The sequence below is a fragment of the Elgaria multicarinata genome, chromosome 1 (assembly GCF_023053635.1).
Source record: "Elgaria multicarinata webbii isolate HBS135686 ecotype San Diego chromosome 1, rElgMul1.1.pri, whole genome shotgun sequence".
NCBI lineage: Eukaryota > Metazoa > Chordata > Lepidosauria > Squamata > Anguidae > Elgaria > Elgaria multicarinata.
Window position 1 is genome coordinate 2,170,116 of NC_086171.1, and position 17,967 is coordinate 2,188,082.

Sequence of the window (17,967 nt, forward strand, 5' to 3'; positions counted from 1 at the left end):
GTGGAGCTAACACACTCATCCATACTCCCCCTGTTCGTGCATAGAGCTTTCACACTTTTCAACTACTTGAAGAGGCAGCTGGACAACCATCTGTCAGGGATGCTTTAGGGTGGATTCCTGCACTGAGCAGGGGGTTGGACTCGATGGCCTTGTAAGCCCCTTCCAACTCTGCTATTCTATGATTCTAAGAGGCCAAGATGAACTATGGTTGTGAAGTAGTAGCAGCCCAATGTGAGGTGCCAGAGCGTTGCAGTTTTATTTTTTTACTAAGTAAAATAGTAATGGTGCTAATAATAATAATAATGGGATTGGGGCATGGGGATGCAGAGGGTGACGGACTCAACCGGGAGGAATGGAAAGAGCAGTAATTTGGCAGAGGGTGGAAAGAGAAGGAGAACTTTACCCACCTCGGTTTCGGATATATCAAATTAATCCCAGCAGCAAAGACACAACTACACTACGTAACACAAGGACACCACAGGAAAGCTGCAACTGGAACTTTATAACATAGCACAACCTTTGTCACCCCCTTGTATCCCCTCCTCTTGTGTGAGCAGGAGTCACTAGCCTATTAAACTGGAGATGGTTCACCTCGCAATAATTTCATAATTATCTATCTATGATGTGTTTCTAATAGTATAACCAAATCAGTCTTTTTTTGATATAACTGTAAAACTAACCTGAAAAGTTGCTATTCTAAAAATGAAATCTTCATCTGGTTGTAAATATTAAGATTATACCAGCAGGAATGAGTCTTTGGTAACTCTGAGGTGTGTAAAATATAGTGAGGAAGAGTGCACTTTGGGGGGGGGAGTCACATGATTAAATCAAGTCTTTCTGAGTAGTGATTTAAATCATGATTTAAATGAATCATGATTTAAATCAAATTGATTTAAATCAAATCCACCCTGAGTGCAGCTAACCAACCACTTTGTTATTTGCTTCTTAGGCTCCTCCCCCACTACAGCTAATTGATTGATTGCGCCTACATTCTCTTCTCTATCACCACCTTACAACTGACAAGCCCGAAAGCCTTCTCTGGTAGCCCAGATCATAGCAGTAGGGCCACTGCTAAAGCAAACAACAAGGCAAAGCAAGAAAGACTCTACTGAGAGTTGTAAGCTGCTGCAAAGAGAGGGGGGGGTGATTGGGAGCCACCCGTTAATCTCAGGCCTTGCAGAGGACACTGCTCTAAATCCTTGGGATGGGACAGCTATGAAACAAATAGCCAAGCTTACTCTACATCACTCACTCATAAATCTGCACTTTTTGTGCAGCAATAAGGAGATATTAAAGGCCTCCATATTCTCACACCAACAGATAACAGCTTTTTTGGGGTGGGGGGAGATCTGTGAACCAAGACAAATTATGAACCTTAATTAATCAATAAGCAACCTTTCATGCTAGCAAAAAGCTGAAAAATTGTTGCTTTTCACTAAGAACAAAATATGGATTTTAAGCAATTCTCACCTCTATGTCATGTTATGGGGTGGGGGGGGGAGAGGAAAGAAGGACCATGAAAACATTGTAAGCAAGAAAACAGCTTACCATGCATTTTAAGGCCAGAAGCGGTCTTAAAGGCCAGCTACCTAGTTTTGGGAGCGTGGCTCTCAGCTCTTTGGCTACCTCAGACAGACAAACACAGCTACCCTTCTAGAATTTTAATTTTAAGAGACTCTCTAATGAAAAGTGAATGTGGCAATGACAAAGAAGCCAGGCAGGCTTGGTATGCACTTAAAGGGGGCGGGTTTGTTCAGCAGAGGCCCCTGCCGACCCTGGAACAGCAGGGCCCTGTGTCTAAACTTACCCGAGGCAGCGTCGCATTCATACCACACTCGTTTAATACTTAAAATATGACAACTGTTCCTTCTAAATCTGTGCACCCAGCTTGAAGCTAGGCCCGATTTATATAAATAGCTTGCCTTTCAGATCTCTTGTGCCGATGACTGAGAGCAGAGTTGCCGTATAGGCTGGCCGTGCCTCCTCTGCGGCTGCATCCACGCAGCTCACCACACCCATCCCTTCAAGCAGCAGTTCTGTGATCGCTTATCCTGGCAGCGTACTGGATTACAGCACAAAATATCTCCTGATGCAATGCTAGAACCATCCCTGTAAAAGCTGGGAAGGAGACCAGCCAGTTGCAGCTGCAGAAAAAGCAATAGCAGATGAGGAACCACGTAACCAGGAAGGGGGGGAGGAAGAGACAGAAGTCTCGGATCAGAAGCCACAACGCTAAACTCTGGATTCAGCTCAAAATACAGGTCTTTGCAGACATGATACATTTGGGAAGGCGAAGAAGAAGAAAGTCCACGAACCTTTAGAGCACAGTATACAGTACTGCAATGAGAAATCTTATGCTTTTTTCCCAGAAGTCCCCACTTCCTCCGGGATGACACAGCTCAGGCAGCTTTCAAGACAGATACTGTCCTAATTTAGGCAAGACCTTCCACCATCCGCCACTTTTTGCATGTTTCCTGCCACTTCTATTAACACCTATTATTATTACAGCTCATCCCAGCCTTCCATCACCACAAGGCGGGTAATTAGCAAACAAATCAACAAACACTCCCCCAACATTCCTGTTTTTTGTTGTTTTGCAAAATGCCTCCACCTTAAAAAAAGAAATTACACCTGAAACGGAAATAATATACATATAATAACAAGAGGCAGCTGGACAACCCTCTGTCAGGGATGCTTTAGGGTGGATTCCTGCATTGAGCAGGGGGTTGGACTCGATGGCCTTGTAGGCCCCTTCCAACTCTGCTATTCTATGATTCTAAGATGACAGACATTCAGGGATATTAGCAGAGGCAAAAAGCACAGACAGATTTTGGGACAGGACAGGATGCAATTCTGAACACATGTCAAATAAATGAAGTTGGCAGCCTCTGGATGAGGAAGACGCAAAACTTTAGAAGAGCAAAATGTAAAGTTTCTAAATATCAGAGAGCTTTGGCTGTTCGGCGGTATGGAAATGTAATAAACGAAATGAACTCGTAGAATAATATCAAGCGTATTTAATGAAATGTCACCACCTAACACACGCTATAAACTCACTCCAATTAAAAATACAATGCCCGATATCTTTTTATTCCAGATTCTGACAACTAACAGACAATCAGCATTACACACACCGGATAAGGGAGGGGGCAATGGAAAAGCTGGGCTAGGTTATCATGGTTCACACAAGCCTCTAAAGCACTTTCAGTTTGTGAGAAAGCCATAAACAGGGATTCTCCCCCACCCCACCCCGCCTCACCCCCCTCGCCATTCTGGCCAGTTGTTTGATTTTGCCAGGCAGGGTGAAAAATGACTAAGATGCATGGTGTGCAAGCAGCCCCGCCCCACACATTCTCCCTTCCTCTCAGCTTTCCCACTCAAAGAGATCCCTCACTCTCACTCACATGCGCTGCGCATACACACACATACACACACACAGAGGCCTGGGAACTTTCCAACTAGCATTGCAGGCAGTCCACACCCACTCAGCGCTCACAAACTGCACGCTGGCCAATTGCATCCCCACCCTCCACTCCCCAAAGCCCCTGCGCCTCCACCCACGCTGCTGCTGCTGCTGCACTCTTCCTCCTGACACCCGCTGCCCCCTCCTCCCAGCCCCACACCTCCACATGCAGCAAGAGGCTCCCCACCACCCACCGGGAATCCCTGCTGTCCCTCTCCCCTCCATTCCTGCCAGCCCCTCTCCGAATGCAGGCTCACCCTTGCCCAATGACCTCCGCCTCCCCACCGCCTTTGCAGAAAGCCTCAGGCTTCGCTCGCAGCTCTTCTCCTTCGCCGCCCCACGAGGGAAGTGGGCCTCAGGCCGCGCCGCAGAGCCCTGCCGCCACCTCTGCCAGACGCACCGACGCACACGCACGCGCGCACCCCTCCAGCCTCCCTAGGCTGCTCCCTGTCAGAGGCAACCCGCAGGGCCCGGGCCCAGGCGGGCCTGCAACAGGGGACGCCACGCCTCACCTTCCGCAGGCGCAGGCGGAGGCGGAGGCGGAGGCGGCTGCTCCCGGGCTGCCCCAGAACCTCAATCCCTGCAAAAGGATTCCAAGGAAATCCCTAATTAACCCCTCCCTGCACTCCCAAGGGAACCCCTATCAAGAGACGCCCCCAACTAAACCCTTCCTATCCATCTAAAGGGGACCCCAACTAGCCCCTCCCTGCACTCCCAAGGGAACCCCCAACTTCATCCCCCTATCAAAAGACCCCACAACTTCATCCCCCCTATCAAAAGACCCCCCCAACTTCATCCCCCTATCAAAAGACCCCCCAACTTCATCCCCCCTATCAAAAGACCCCCAACTTCATCCCCCTATCAAAAGACCCCCCAACTTCAACCCCTATCAAAAGACCCCACAACTAGTCCCTCCCTGCACTCCCAAGGGCATAGGCTGCTATCAAAAGACCCCCCAACTTCATCCCCCCTATCAAAAGACCCCCAACTTCGCCCCCTATCAAAAGACCCCCAACTTCATCCCCCCTATCAAAAGACCCCCCAACTTCATCCCCCTATCAAAAGACCCCCAACTTCATCCCCCCTATCAAAAGACCCCCAACTTCATCCCCCCTATCAAAAGACCCCCCAACTTCATCCCCCTATCAAAAGACCCCCAACTTCGCCCCCTATCAAAAGACCCCCAACTTCATCCCCCCTATCAAAAGACCCCCCAACTTCATCCCCCTATCAAAAGACCCCCCAACTTCAACCCCTATCAAAAGACCCCACAACTAGTCCCTCCCTGCACTCCCAAGGGCGTAGGCTGCTATCAAAAGACCCCCCAACTTCATCCCCCCTATCAAAAGACCCCCCAACTTCATCCCCCTATCAAAAGACCCCCCAACTTCATCCCCCTATCAAAAGACCCCCAACTTCATCCCCCCTATCAAAAGACCTCACAACAAGCCCCTCCCTGCCCCAACTAAACCCTTCCTATCCATCTCAAAGGGATCCCCCAACTAGCCCCTCCGTGGACCCCCAACCACCCTACCCCACCCCCAAACCGAGTCCCTGCCTCCCCCCCGAAAGGACCCCCAGTTAACCCCTTCCTGCCCCTCCACTGGAGCTCCCCCCCCCGGCCCAAATCCCAGGGCCCCTCATCGCCTGCTTTTCTCCCCCCCCCCCCCAGGTCTTTGCAATCCAGCCCTGCCCCACGTTCTCCCCTCACGCCCCCCCCCACTCCAAGAGCGACGCCTGCCTGCCCCCCACCCCGGTCTCCCCTCCGCCTCCCTTACCGAGCAAGTGGCGGGGTTGGTGGGAGCCGCCGCCCGGCGAGTGTCCTGCCTGGCTTCGCCTCGCCTCGCCTCGCCTCGCCTTCCTTGCCCGGCCGGGAGGAGGAGGAGGAGGAAGAGGAGGAGGGGAGAAGGAAGAGGGCGGAGCCTCCTCGGACGAGCTGAGGGGGAAGGAGAGTGGCAGCCGCGGGGCGCGCCGCAGCCGCCTCAGGCCTGGCGCGCGCCGCGCGAACCTGCTGGCTGAGGGGAGCTTCGAATCCGGCCAATCGCCGCCGGAGCTCTTTCCCTCTCGGCCAATAGCGGCGAGCGCGGGAGGGTGGGAGGCGGGGCGGTGGCCGCGCGGCGGCAAAAGGAGAAGCAAGTTTGGGCGACGCGTGGGAGAGGGGGGCGGGGCAGCGGCTGGCTGCTGCTACTGCCTCTGCGGGGAGGACGGGGCGGCGGCGGCAGAGGGGGAGCAAAGGGAAGAGTGAATGGCTATTTTCATGAAATTACGTCCCTGTTTGATAATTGCAAGCTGCCGGGAATGGGGGGGGGGGAGAATGATTTAAATAAATAATAAGAGGTTGGGGCAAGGGAGGGGCAAAGTAGGAGATTTGGGAGTAATGAAAAAGGCACATCATAAAAACACTTAACCACGTGCACTACCCCGCCCACACCCCAAACTTTTTTCTGCTTGTTGGCAGCTGCAAAAAAGCTGCCATTTGCATGGTGAAATATCATGCAGTGCTCAATGGACTGACTCACAGAGAAGTGTTTTAGGATTTCAATAAAAGCAACACAGGATTTGGGGCGGGGGGACCTTAAAGACTAGCAAAATTATTCTGGTACAAACTTCATTCAGATGCATGGAGTATTATTTATGCAGGGTTTCAGGTTCTTTATTCAGTAGGTATGGGGGCTGGGGGGAGAGGGAGAGAAAATGGTCAACAGTGGGTCGTTCTGGCTGGGAATTATGGGAGTTGCAGTTCAACATCTGGAGGGCGCATCAGAAGAAGGGAAAAAAGTTTGGCTGGAGATTCAAGACGAAAGGAAAAGACTTCTTTACGCACCATGTAGTGGTTAGAACATTGGATTTGGACTAGGGGAATCTAGATTCTAGTCCCCACTTTAGCTTTGAGAAGAGAAGACTGAGGAGAGACATGATAGTGCTCTTGAAGGACTTGAAAGGTTGCGATACAGAGGAGGGCCGGGATCTCTTCTCCATCACCCCAGGGTGCAGGACACACAAGTTACAGGAAGCCAGATTCTGGCTGGACATCAGGAAAAACGTCCTGAGAGTTAGAGCAGTACGACAATGGAACCAGTTAATAATAATAATAAATTTATTTCTAACCCGCCTCTCCATCCTGATCAAGGTGGGGAACAACAAGAAGTATAGTTACCTAGGGTGGTTGTGGGCTCTCCCACACTAGAGGCCTTCAAGAGGCAGCTGGACAACCATCTATCAAGGATGCTTTAGGGTGGATTCCTGCATTGAGCAGGGGGTTGGACTCCATGGCCTTGTAGGCCCCTTCCAACTCTGCTATTCTATGATTCTATAAGGAAAGAAACATCTTTAGTTTCTCTCTGGATCAGCAAAGTTAATTTTAATAAAATTTAAATTAACGTGCATAATTAATTTGCAGCCATGAGACAGAAAAGTGTCAGTGGTTACGGGCTTACATGGCTTTAAACACATTCAACAGATTCATGGTGGAGGAGTGGGGCTATCCATGGTTATAAATGCAAATTTAAGTAATAATTATACTAATTTTAAAAGAAATAGAAGGCATCTATCGCTGGGGAACATGGGTGGGAGGGTGTGTTGCACCGTGTCCTGCTTTGCTGGTCCCTGGCCGATGGCTGGTTGGCCACTGAGTGAACCGAGTGCTGGTCTGGATGAACCCTTGGTCTGATCCAGCATGGATCTTCTTATGTTCTTATCTCACCTTAGTGGGGAAGAGGGTGACCAGGTGATCTCTGTGGCTACTCAGTCTCAATCACCAGGACGTAGCCCCAGAACCTATTTTCCGTGTTCTGGGTTTAGCTATACTGAATAATAATAATAATAATAATAATAATAATAATAATAATAATGAAAACAGTGCTTTTAAGCATGTGCGGAGTGCTTTCTCCCCAGTGCTGAAAGAGCACAACGTATCCTCACTTGCCTGGAGTTAGGAAAAAGAGCTTTCCAGCCAGTTCAGATAGCGTGACTCGCAGGCAGCCGCAGGGCTCCTGACCTGATCTGAGAAATCAGACCCATCCGAGGCCTGCTGTGATGCAGCAAATGAAGCCTGTGCTGGAGCTAGAGTTCGCCTTAGGGCTGCATCACGATAGCCTTGAGTCACCCTTCATAACGACGGCGACAGCTGATTAAAAAAGGAGCGGGACGGGCAGCGCATGCCCTGGCCAGTGGGATATTCTGTGTCCTTTAGCTGTTCTGCTGTTCAGCTGATTTCTATCGGGAGATTAAGGGATTTGCCTCTCCATTAAAAACTCTTCTCCTCCTCGATGTACCAAATGGTGGAGACAAAAGGGCGTGTGTCTGTGTGTATTGGTTTGAGCGCTCCTCTCACTCGGCTCTCTCGTGCCCTGAAACCAGCAGGCCCGGTTGGTCCTACACACACACACACCTTGACTCGGTGCCAGGAAACAATCTCAAAGCACCACATGGATGGCCGTGTTTGCCCGAGATCTGCCCATTGCCAGCCACGCTGGAAGAGAACCAGATGCTGGGCCTGTGCTTTTCAGGAGCGAGTGTCTCTGCTAAAGGACCAGCTGCGGTTCCCGACAGGACGTGGCGATTTTGTACCCAGCGCAGGCTGACACGCACTCCTTTCTTACTTCGCGGTTCCTGAACTGTCCTAAATGGGCAGTGAATATAAGCTGAGGTGAGAACTCAGTTGGTGGCAAAGAAGCACATGAGCCCTGCCCCACACGGCGCACTTGCTGGGCCCACAGATTAGCGCTAAGCAGCACGTGGTTTGCACATAGGAGACCCCTTCCAAACGTCCAGTCCCTGGCAATCTTCTGCGTGCAAAGCACGTGCAAGCCATGGATCTGTGGGCCCAAACCAAACCGGCATTAAGTGCCCCAAAGGGCATCCCTTTCGATAAAATATGCACTGCAGAGATATGGATTATTCTGTGTAATCAATACAAGTGGCTGCAGAACTTGGCTCTTGTGGGTTCAAACTTTGTCTCATCCTATTTGAGCACCTTCAGCATTTTTATTAATGATTTGGATGAGGAGGTGCAGGGAACGCTGATCAAATTTGCAGATGACACAAAATTGGGTGGGATAGCTAATACCCTGGAAGACAGAAACAAACTCCAAAGTGATCTTGATAGGCTGGAGTGCTGGGCTGAAAAAACCAGAATGAAATTTAATAGGGATAAATGCCAAGTTCTACATCTAGGAAATAGAAACCAAATGCACAGTTACAAGGTGGGGGATACTTGGCTCAGCAATACTACAAACGAGAAGGATCTTGGAATTGTTGTAGATCACAAGCTGAATATGAGCCAACAGTGCAATATGGCTGCAAGAAAGGCAAATGCTATTTGGGGCTGCATTAATAGAAGTATAGCTTCCAAATCGTGCGAGGTACTGGTTTCCCTCTATTAGGCCCTGGTTAGGCCTCATCTAGAGTATTGCGTCCAGTTCTGGGCTCCACAATTCAAGAAGGACGCAGACAAGGCAACAAAGCCCTATGAAGAGAGACTGAAACAATTGGGCATGTTTAGCCTGGAGAAGAGAAGACTGAGGGGAGACATGATAGCACTCTTCAAATACTTGAAAGGTTGTCACACAGAGGAGGGCCAGGATCTCTTCTCAATCCTCCCAGAGTGCAGGACATGGAATAACGGGCTCAAGTTAAAGGAAGCCAGATTCCAGCTGGACATCAGGGAAAACTTCCTGACTGTTAGAGCAGTACGACAATGGAACCAGTTACCTATGGAGGTGGTGGGCTCTCCCACACGAGAGGCCTTCAAGAGGCAGCTGGACAGCCATTGGTCAGGGATGCTTCAGGGTGGATTCCTGCATTGAGCAGGGGGTTGGACTCGATGGCCTTGGAGGCCCCTTCCAACTCTGCTATTCTATGAGTAAAAGGCTTGACAAACTAGTTGCTTTATATATTTCCTTTTCCAAAATGTTTTGCTATTCAGGGATTTTTGAGGGGAGCCTCTTCAGACTGTTTCCTACTCTTTGGAATTAAAGAACACTCACTTTTTCTCAGTTAACATTTTAAAGACCTTGGCTCTTTAATTTCAATTCCTACTTCCGAAAAGGAGCTTTGCATTTCCCCCAGAACTGACTTCCAGCATCTCCCCCACCCTCTCACCGCATGTACAAAGCCTCAGACCAGCATCACATGGTCCAATTCCTTTTCTGTTGGAGCAAGAAAGTTACTCCAAAGATGCTTAAGCATCCCACTCAGAGAGAGGCTGTGGTTTTACAGCATCCTCTCGAGTGACGCGGACTCTCTCCTGCGAGATCACTTTCGGCCCTCCACTGTGGCCGCAGAACCAAAATGATTGTTACTAGGATTGAGCGGCTTCCTGAAAAGGGCAGCGAGTGATTGATGCTGAGTCGCTCTGCCGGATCTTGGCACGGCCAGGCTGCTCATCCAGAGAAGGAGTTAAAAGCTGAGTCACGGTATCAGGTGATGGAGAGCATCAGCTGCAAAGCATCTCCATGGACCTCAGCGCAAAGAGGAAGCTGCTAAATTGAAAATAACAGAGGGCCTCTTTGGAGGCACGGTGGCGCTGCCCTGGGGGACGCTGCTGTGGCATCTGCCATAATCCGTGTCAAAGTGCTTGTTCCTGAATGTAAGCGAAGGTTACTTTTCCTCCCAGGCTCCAAACACAAACAAGAATAGGTTGATGACAGTTAAGGTGCAAAAGGGAGCTGGATGTGGAGTTCAGGCACCTGTAAGGACTGCAGCAGCAGCTGCTCAAAGGCCTTCCTTCCCTCCCCATACGGTCAATGGTTGAACTTGGAAATGCTGACTCGGTACGTCTAGGCTCCATTCCAGCACAGTCTAAGACAGCCTTCCCAACCTGCTTGCCCCCCCCCCTCGATGTAGAGGACTTCAACTCCCATCATAATGGCCATGCTGGTTGGGGGTGATGGGAGTAGTCCAACAGATCTGGAGGGCACCAGGTTGGGGAAGGCCAGCGTGAGAAATAAAAATGGGGTCATAGAATAGTAGTGTTGGAAGAGGGCCTCTAAGGCCATCGAGTCCAACCCCCTGCTCAATGCAGGAATCCACCCTAAACCATCCCTGACAGAGGGTTGTCCAGCTGCCTCTTGAAGGACTCTAGGTGGGAGAGCCCACAACCTCCCTAGGTAACTAGTTCCATTGTTGTACTGCTCTAACAGTCAGGAAGTTTTTCCTAATGTCCAGCCAGAATCTGACTTCCTGTAACGTGAGCCTATTATTCCGTGTCCTGCACTCTGGGAGGATCGAGAAGAGGTCCTGGCCCTCCTCTGTGTGACAACCTTTTAAGTATTTGAAGAGTGCTATCACGTCTCCCCTCAGTCTTCTCTTATCCAGGCTAAACAGACCCAGTTCTTTCACTATCTCCTCATAGGACTTTGTTTCCAAACGCTTGATCATCCTCATTGTCGTCCTTTGAACACGCTCCAGCTTATCTGCATCCTACTTGAATTGTGGAGCCCAGAACTGGATGCAATATTCTAGATGAGGCCTAACCAGGGCTGAATAGAGGGAAACCAGTACCTCACACGATTTGAAAGCTATACTTCTATTAATGCAGCCCAAAATAGCATTTGCCTTTCTTGCAGCCCTATCGCATTGTTGGCTCATATTCAGCTTGCGATCTACAACAATTCCAAGATCCTTCTCGTTTGTAATATTGCTGAGCCAAGTATCCCCCATCTTGTAACTGTGCATTTGGTTTCTATTTCCTAAATGTAGAACTTGGCATTTATCCCTATTAAATTTCATTCCGTTGTTTTCAGCCCAGCACTCCAGCCTATCAAGATCACTTTGAAGTTTGTTTCTGTCTTCCAGGGAATAAGCTATCCCACCCAATTTGGTGTCATCTGCAAATTTGATCAGCGTTCCCTGCACCTCCTTGTCCAAATCATTAATAAAAATGCTGAAGAGCCCTGAGCCCTGTGGTACCTAATGTGGGCTAGTTGAGATTATTTTATAGCAGCCTTCCCCAACCTGGTGCCCTCCAGATGTGTCGGACTGCAGTTCCCATTCCCTACCAATAGGGTTAGGGGTGGCTGTTTTAGAACAACATCCCCCAAAGAAATCTGGGAACAGTAGTTTTGCAAAAGTGCTGTGCTTTCTCCTATAGAAGGCCCTAGCCACCAGTCCCTTCAGAGAACTACAATTCCCAAGGTTCCCTGGGATAAGGGCATGCAAAGTTTTGAAGTAAGACGTAATTGTTTACAGGGAAGCATGATCAGGTGGGCTGGTTCCCAACTGTATAAAGATCAAGGTTCTCAGCTGGTATCTTTTTCAAGCAGATAAGATTGTTTGGAGTTAGAAAATTTATTTTTATTCATTTATTTATTTGAAAACATTTTGAAAAGGAAACCCAAAGTAAATGAGACGCAACAGGTAGCTTTTGCAATTCTGTAAGCTTTCCAGCGACACAAAACTCTTCTTCAGCCAAAGGTGTTCAGCACCAGAGGTGGCCTGGCCTGGCTGGGTTTTTTACCTAGCACAGCTCTGGCAAGAGGAAATTGGGCCAGATGCTGCGTTAATTAACTGTCAGGCTGATTGGTCTTGCTCAGAGACTTTTGAGCGATGGACAAAGCAGTGTACTAGAAACAGATGAGACAATGGGGCTACAGTGCTTCAGGGTTGGATCCACATCACAGCTTTGCTTTATTATAGTGGTACATTTTGGAATGCAGACACCCATTGCAACAGACCCCAAAGCCATAAATGCAAGGTGTGTGCAAAATGCAGGCAGCTATTTCTTTATTTTATTGCATTTGTATACTGCCCCATAGCCGAAGCTATATGTGTGTGTGAGGAGGAGGGGAGGTATTCATACACACACACTCAAAGAACTGCAGTATATAGCATAACCCCTAATTTATTAGCATCGCCTGTTCTAGAATAGTGAGTTGGGTATCATGTTGGACACTAGCTGGACAGACCTGAAATAGCCTGAGAAAAGGGGAAAGGACACAACACACATGTCCCCAAACAGAGGAAGATCACCAGCTCAAGATTTTCCAAGCGCTTCGTTCCCCAGCACCAGGGAGAAACATTTTATCTCAAAGTCAACAAACCAGTTCTAGCTTCTTTTTATCGCCATCAGGAGGTGTTTCATAGAACGAATGGCTCTTAATTGCCCATTCGAGACAAGCCACCCCAAAGTACTTTGCGTCGCAACAGAGATAGCTCACAATATGTTGTTGTTGGGAAAATTCATCCCCCACCCCAGCTACTGTGAAGATTGCAGCTAAACTGAGTGGGCAGATGACATCAGCAATCCCACTAATTAAAAAGTCCTGGTTGTACATCCCTGTGAGCCCTGGTTCCACTACACCATTGCTTGCTTAGCTGTGAACTGCCTTGAGCAAGTCACTGGCCCAGTTCACACAATCATGGTGGAGGGAATAAGCCATGGTGGCTTATTTCTCTACCACGTGTGCTGGTCACATGCCCGGGGATTTGTATAATTATCCTCACTGGTGCGGCTTGCCATGTTGTGCAAAGCTAGCAAGGGTGGCTTGTTGCTATGGTTAACAAGCCACCCAGAACCCAGGGGTTGTTTTAGGGGTCTGTGCAGAAGGGGAACTGGGTCTCTGTCTCTCAGCTGACCTATGCTGGATGGGGTTACTCAGATGTGGCCATGCATATTTGCACTGCCACAAGCATGAGATCCAGTATTGACTACAGTGTTCAGCACGCTATAGATTGCTGCTTGCTTTGCTTTGTTTTTAAGCAATGTTTCTAGTCCTTGCGGTGCAGCCTTCCAGAAGGGGTCTGAGCAGGGCATTCCATCATCAGGAGGCGAGTGAGTTTTCAACATCTTTGCCCCCAGAGCTAACAGATTGCCAAAATCCAGTGCATGCAAATCAGGTATATTGTAAGATTTACTTAGAAAGCAGAATTTGGCTTTTCTTGGGGCACATTTGGCTATTTTGGGGGGCAAATTTCAGGCAGCCCCTTCCTGCATGAGAAGAAATTGTGTTAGCAAAAAGGGCAGGTGCTGACTGCATGGCCACCTCCACCCAAGGGTGTTGGCAGTGCCATGGCTTCCTTCTGCAGCTGACTGCCTACTTGGCAGATCACTTCAATTACGGCGGAGATCATGAGATTAGAATCAGGTGTAAGGGCGATTGGGCAAGCAGCGAACTCAGATATCTAAGGCATTGTCTTTAATAGACAGACTTTCCCCCACTAGTTTAGCATTAAAACATACTGTTTAACTATTCAGACATGCCCTTTAGCTCCTTGCCCTGAAAAGAAGCCTAGAAATATTTAAAATAAATAAATAAAATAATTAAGAGAGCAATCCTGTGGTCCCTGGGAGAGCATCCTAGGGACCATAGGATTGCTCGGGGAAAAAACTTCTGAAGTTGGAGACAGTGCTCTGAGGTCAGAGGCAGTACTGTGACCTCAGAAGGGGGGCGTCAGAGATTCCTGACATAATGGAGAGAACTGCTCTGATTGCCTCTCCGAGGTCTGAAACTCAACTTCAGAGAAGGAGGAAAGGGGGCGGTACATTGGGCGGGAAGGGGAGGAGACCAGAGAGGCCAAGATATGGTTTATCCTGAGCTTCTCCCCGCCCCCACCGCTCCAAATTGCTCTCGCTAGATGGGCTGAACCCAAGACAGAGAACAGGGAGGCAAAGATGACCTCCACTGCACCTCCCACCCAGCAGGGCATAGAAATCTCAAAAGCGTCCAAGTTTGGAAGCTTCCAAGCAGTGTAGGCACAAATTTATAGGATTGCACCCTAAATTAATTTTACCCACATTTTGGTTTCAGTTTCTAAGGCTATAAAACAGATCACATGATATAAGGCAATTCCCTTACTGTGTAATCAAGCAAATGAAGTGTTCAGGTGACACGCTAAGCCATTTTGGTTAAGTATTTTGGGCTAAACATTATGGCTTAGGGTGTGGTGTGAACCATTCCTAATTCTGGTGGCTACATAACCACGGTTTAAACACGCTATTTGCTGCATAAGAATTAGCAGCTTAACCATGGCTTAATGTGTTAAGAACATAAGAAGGGCCATTCTGGATCAGACCCAGGGTCCATCTAGTTCAGCACTCTGTTCACACAGTGGCCAACCAGCCATCGGCCAGGGATGAACGAGCAGGACATGGTGCAACAGCACCCTCCCGCCCATGTTCCCCAGCAACTGGGGCACACAGGCTTACTGTGTTGTCTGAACAGTCTCTCTCTCTCTCTCTCTCTCACACACACACACACACACACACACCTAAATTGCGGCAGAGAGAAAAGACCTTACTCAAACTCACCTTGACACAAACTCATACAGAAGCCTTAGGCAACTCCTTGTCTTCCGACCTCCCATCAGAAATGTGGGTTTAACAACACTGGCCTGGTGCACAGGGGTCGTGAAAGGGATTGCTGAGCCAAATTGTTCAAAGTGCCATCTGGATGCAAATCACACTTAGTAGCTCCTGATTACAGCCTTTTGTACGCTCAGTCACCGTGATTCATCAGGCACAGTAAAAGGCTGGACTTCAGCCCACATTCTCTTTGGGTAATGTGCAATTGTAAGCGGTGTGAATGATTGCCAGCAGGGCAGCAAGAGTTATGGGGAACTCTGGATTCATTTATCCAAATTCAGAAGTCCTGGTCCTGACTCGTGTCAGAGTAGAGAAAATAGAAGGCTGTGGTTGAAATAGCAAAAACACAGTTGGGGTGCTGAGCGCTCAACCACAAAGACTCACACGTGAAATATAAGACAAAGGCGATATATTACAAATGCGGATAATATACGTATACAGTATTCTTACATATACAGTTCGTAAATAAGTATACAAAACACTTTCTCCTTGCTGAGGCCTTAAACCCCTCCAAAAAAAACCAACAGCGCAGACGCCTCCACCATAGAGACAATAAAGAAAACAATAACAATAATCGTGTCCAATGTGTCAGCACTAAAGTCTCAATACCATGTCACCAAACAGCATATGGGGAAAATATTTTTGTAGTAGAAGTACAGAATTGTATTTCCCCCCCCCCCCACTCATTCACTAATCAGGGTGTCTAAATAAACATTCACAATTCTAGGCGTCTAAATAAACAAGTGTCCGGTACAATTCCCGTTTCGTAGAGTCTTCATCAGTTGGACGCTTGTTCAAAGAAGGAGCCGTGGCTGTATGTCTGGGGTGGAGCCCTCCAACATTATTTTGTAGTTTTCATGTTTAGCTCAGCCACATCATGCTCTCAACTGTCAGCCAACCCAAACCACGCCAAACAGATCTTAACTTTTAATTTCACCGGTCTAATAATACACGAAGCTGTTTGCCCCCTCTGGTCTGCGCTCTACATCCGTCCAGTTCTCCCCTCTCGTCTCACTGCAAAACGAGACATTTGCAAGAAACCTCGGAGAGGCCCAGACTTTTGGAGGCCTGCCCCGTTCGCTTCTGCTCCTGTCAAAAGCTTTCAGGCAGGCAGGCAGGACGGCCGTCATGCCTTGCGGACAGAAGCAGTTCGAAAGGAGATTAATGGAGCTGACAGATCAGAAGGCAGACTCGGTTTCCAGGAATATTGCCGGCATCTGTTGCAACGGAGCAAAAATAACCAGCCCATATGTGCAGAAGACAAACTGAAAAAGAAAAAGTGGCAGGGGAGATTGGCTGACCGGGAAAACAAAGGCCCAGATGCTGAGAAGCGAGGCTGCAGCATTCAGCATAAGGTCGTGCAAACGCATTGCAGAGGGAGGCGGCTTTCTTGGGGCTGCAGTTGCTGCTTTTTAAAAAATTTATTGCCCCTATATGAAACTGTCTTCTACAGAGTTATGCCCAGGAGCGCCAGACTGGCAGCACTTCTCCAAGGCCTCCTGCAGGGGGCGAGCTTTTGCAGCCCTCCGACTCCAAGAGCCTCTTAACCATAGAGACAGGGCAGGATTTACGTAGTCGAGAAGGATTTACCAAAATTTGCAATTTTTAAAATATTTGATCAAATGCGAGAAACAATGAAACTGGCAGAATCTTGTCTTTAATAGCAGAGGAACAAGAGACCAAATTGCCAATATCCGCTGGATAATGGAGAAAGCCAGGGAGTTCCAGAAAAACATCTATTTCTGTTTTATTGACTACTCTAAAGCCTTTGACTGTGTGGATCATAACAAACTGTGGCAGGTTCTTGGGGGTATGGGGATACCAAGTCATCTTGTCTGCCTCCTGAGGAATCTGTGTAACGAACAAGTAGCAACGGTAAGAACAGACCACGGAACAACGGACTGGTTTAAGATTGGGAAAGGAGTACGGCAGGGTTGTATACTCTTGCCATACCTATTCAACTTGTATGCAGAACACATCATGCGACGTCCTGGGCTTGACGAATCCAAGGCTGGAGTTAAAATCGCAGGAAGAAACATTAATAATCTCAGATATGCAGATGACACCACTTTGATGGCTGAAAGCGAGGAGGAGCTGAGGAGCCTTATGACGAAGGTGAAAGAAGAAAGTGCAAAAGCCGGGTTGCAGTTAAACCTCAAAAAACCAAGATTATGGCAACCAGCTTGATTGATAACTGGCAAATAGAGGGAGAAAACGTGGAGGCAGTGACAGACTTTGTATTTCTGGGCACAAAGATTACTGCAGACGCTGACTGCAGCCAGGAAATCAGAAGACGTTGACTTCTTGGGAGGAGAGCAATGACAAATCTTGATAAAATAGTTAAGAGCAGAGACACCACACTGACAACAAAGGTCCGCATAGCTAAAGCAATGGTATTCCCCGTAGTAACTTATGGCTGCAAGAGCTGGGCCATAAGGAAAGTTGAGCGAAGGAAGAGAGATGCTTTTGAACTGTGGTGTTGGAGGAAAACTCTGAGAGTGCCTTGGACGGCAAGAAGATCCAACCAGTCCATACTCCAGGAAATAAAGCCAGACTGCTCACTTGAGGGAATGGTATTAAAGGCAAAACTGAAGTACTTTGGCCACATAATGAGAAGACAGGAGACCCTGGAGAAGAGGCTGATGCTAGGGAAAGTGGAAGGCAAAAGGAAGAGGGGCCGACCAAGGGCAAGATGGAGGGATGATATTCTGGGGGTGACAGACTTGACCTTGGGGGAGCTGGGGGGGGCAACGGCCGACAGAAAGCTCTGGCGTGGGCTGGTCCATGAAGTCACGAAGAGTCGGAAGCGACTGAATGAATAAACAAGAAACAAGCAGGTACAACACAGTCCTCTCTGTGCTAGAAATGCTGTATTTATTGAATTTGGCTGGTGCAGATGGGTGAGAATTTTGTTCTATTTTGTTTTCGATAAAAACGTATTTTATTTATTTATTTATTTATTTATTTATTACATTTTTATACCGCCCAATAGCTGAAGCTCTCTGGGCGGTTCACAAAAATTAAAACCATAATAAAACAACCAACAGGTTAAAAGCACAAATACAAAATACAGTATAAAAAGCACAACCAGGATAAAAACCACGCAGCAAAATTGATATAAAATTAAAATACAGAGTTAAAACAGTAAAATTTAAATTTAAGTTAAAATTAAGTGTTAAAATACTGAGAGAATAAAAAGGTC

The 17,967-nt window shown here is 48.1% G+C and overlaps 1 protein-coding gene across 1 annotated transcript in view; it reads right to left on the bottom strand.

Moving 5' to 3' along the window:
- LOC134395923 (titin-like) overlaps window positions 1–5,282 on the bottom strand; it is a 229,497-nt gene extending 224,215 nt beyond the window's left edge. Inside the window, exon 1 of the mRNA XM_063122200.1 lies at window positions 5,242–5,282. The gene's annotated coding sequence lies outside the window, so the exon portion shown is untranslated. The remainder of the gene's footprint in view (window positions 1–5,241) is intronic.
- Window positions 5,283–17,967: the final 12,685 nt, after the last annotated feature.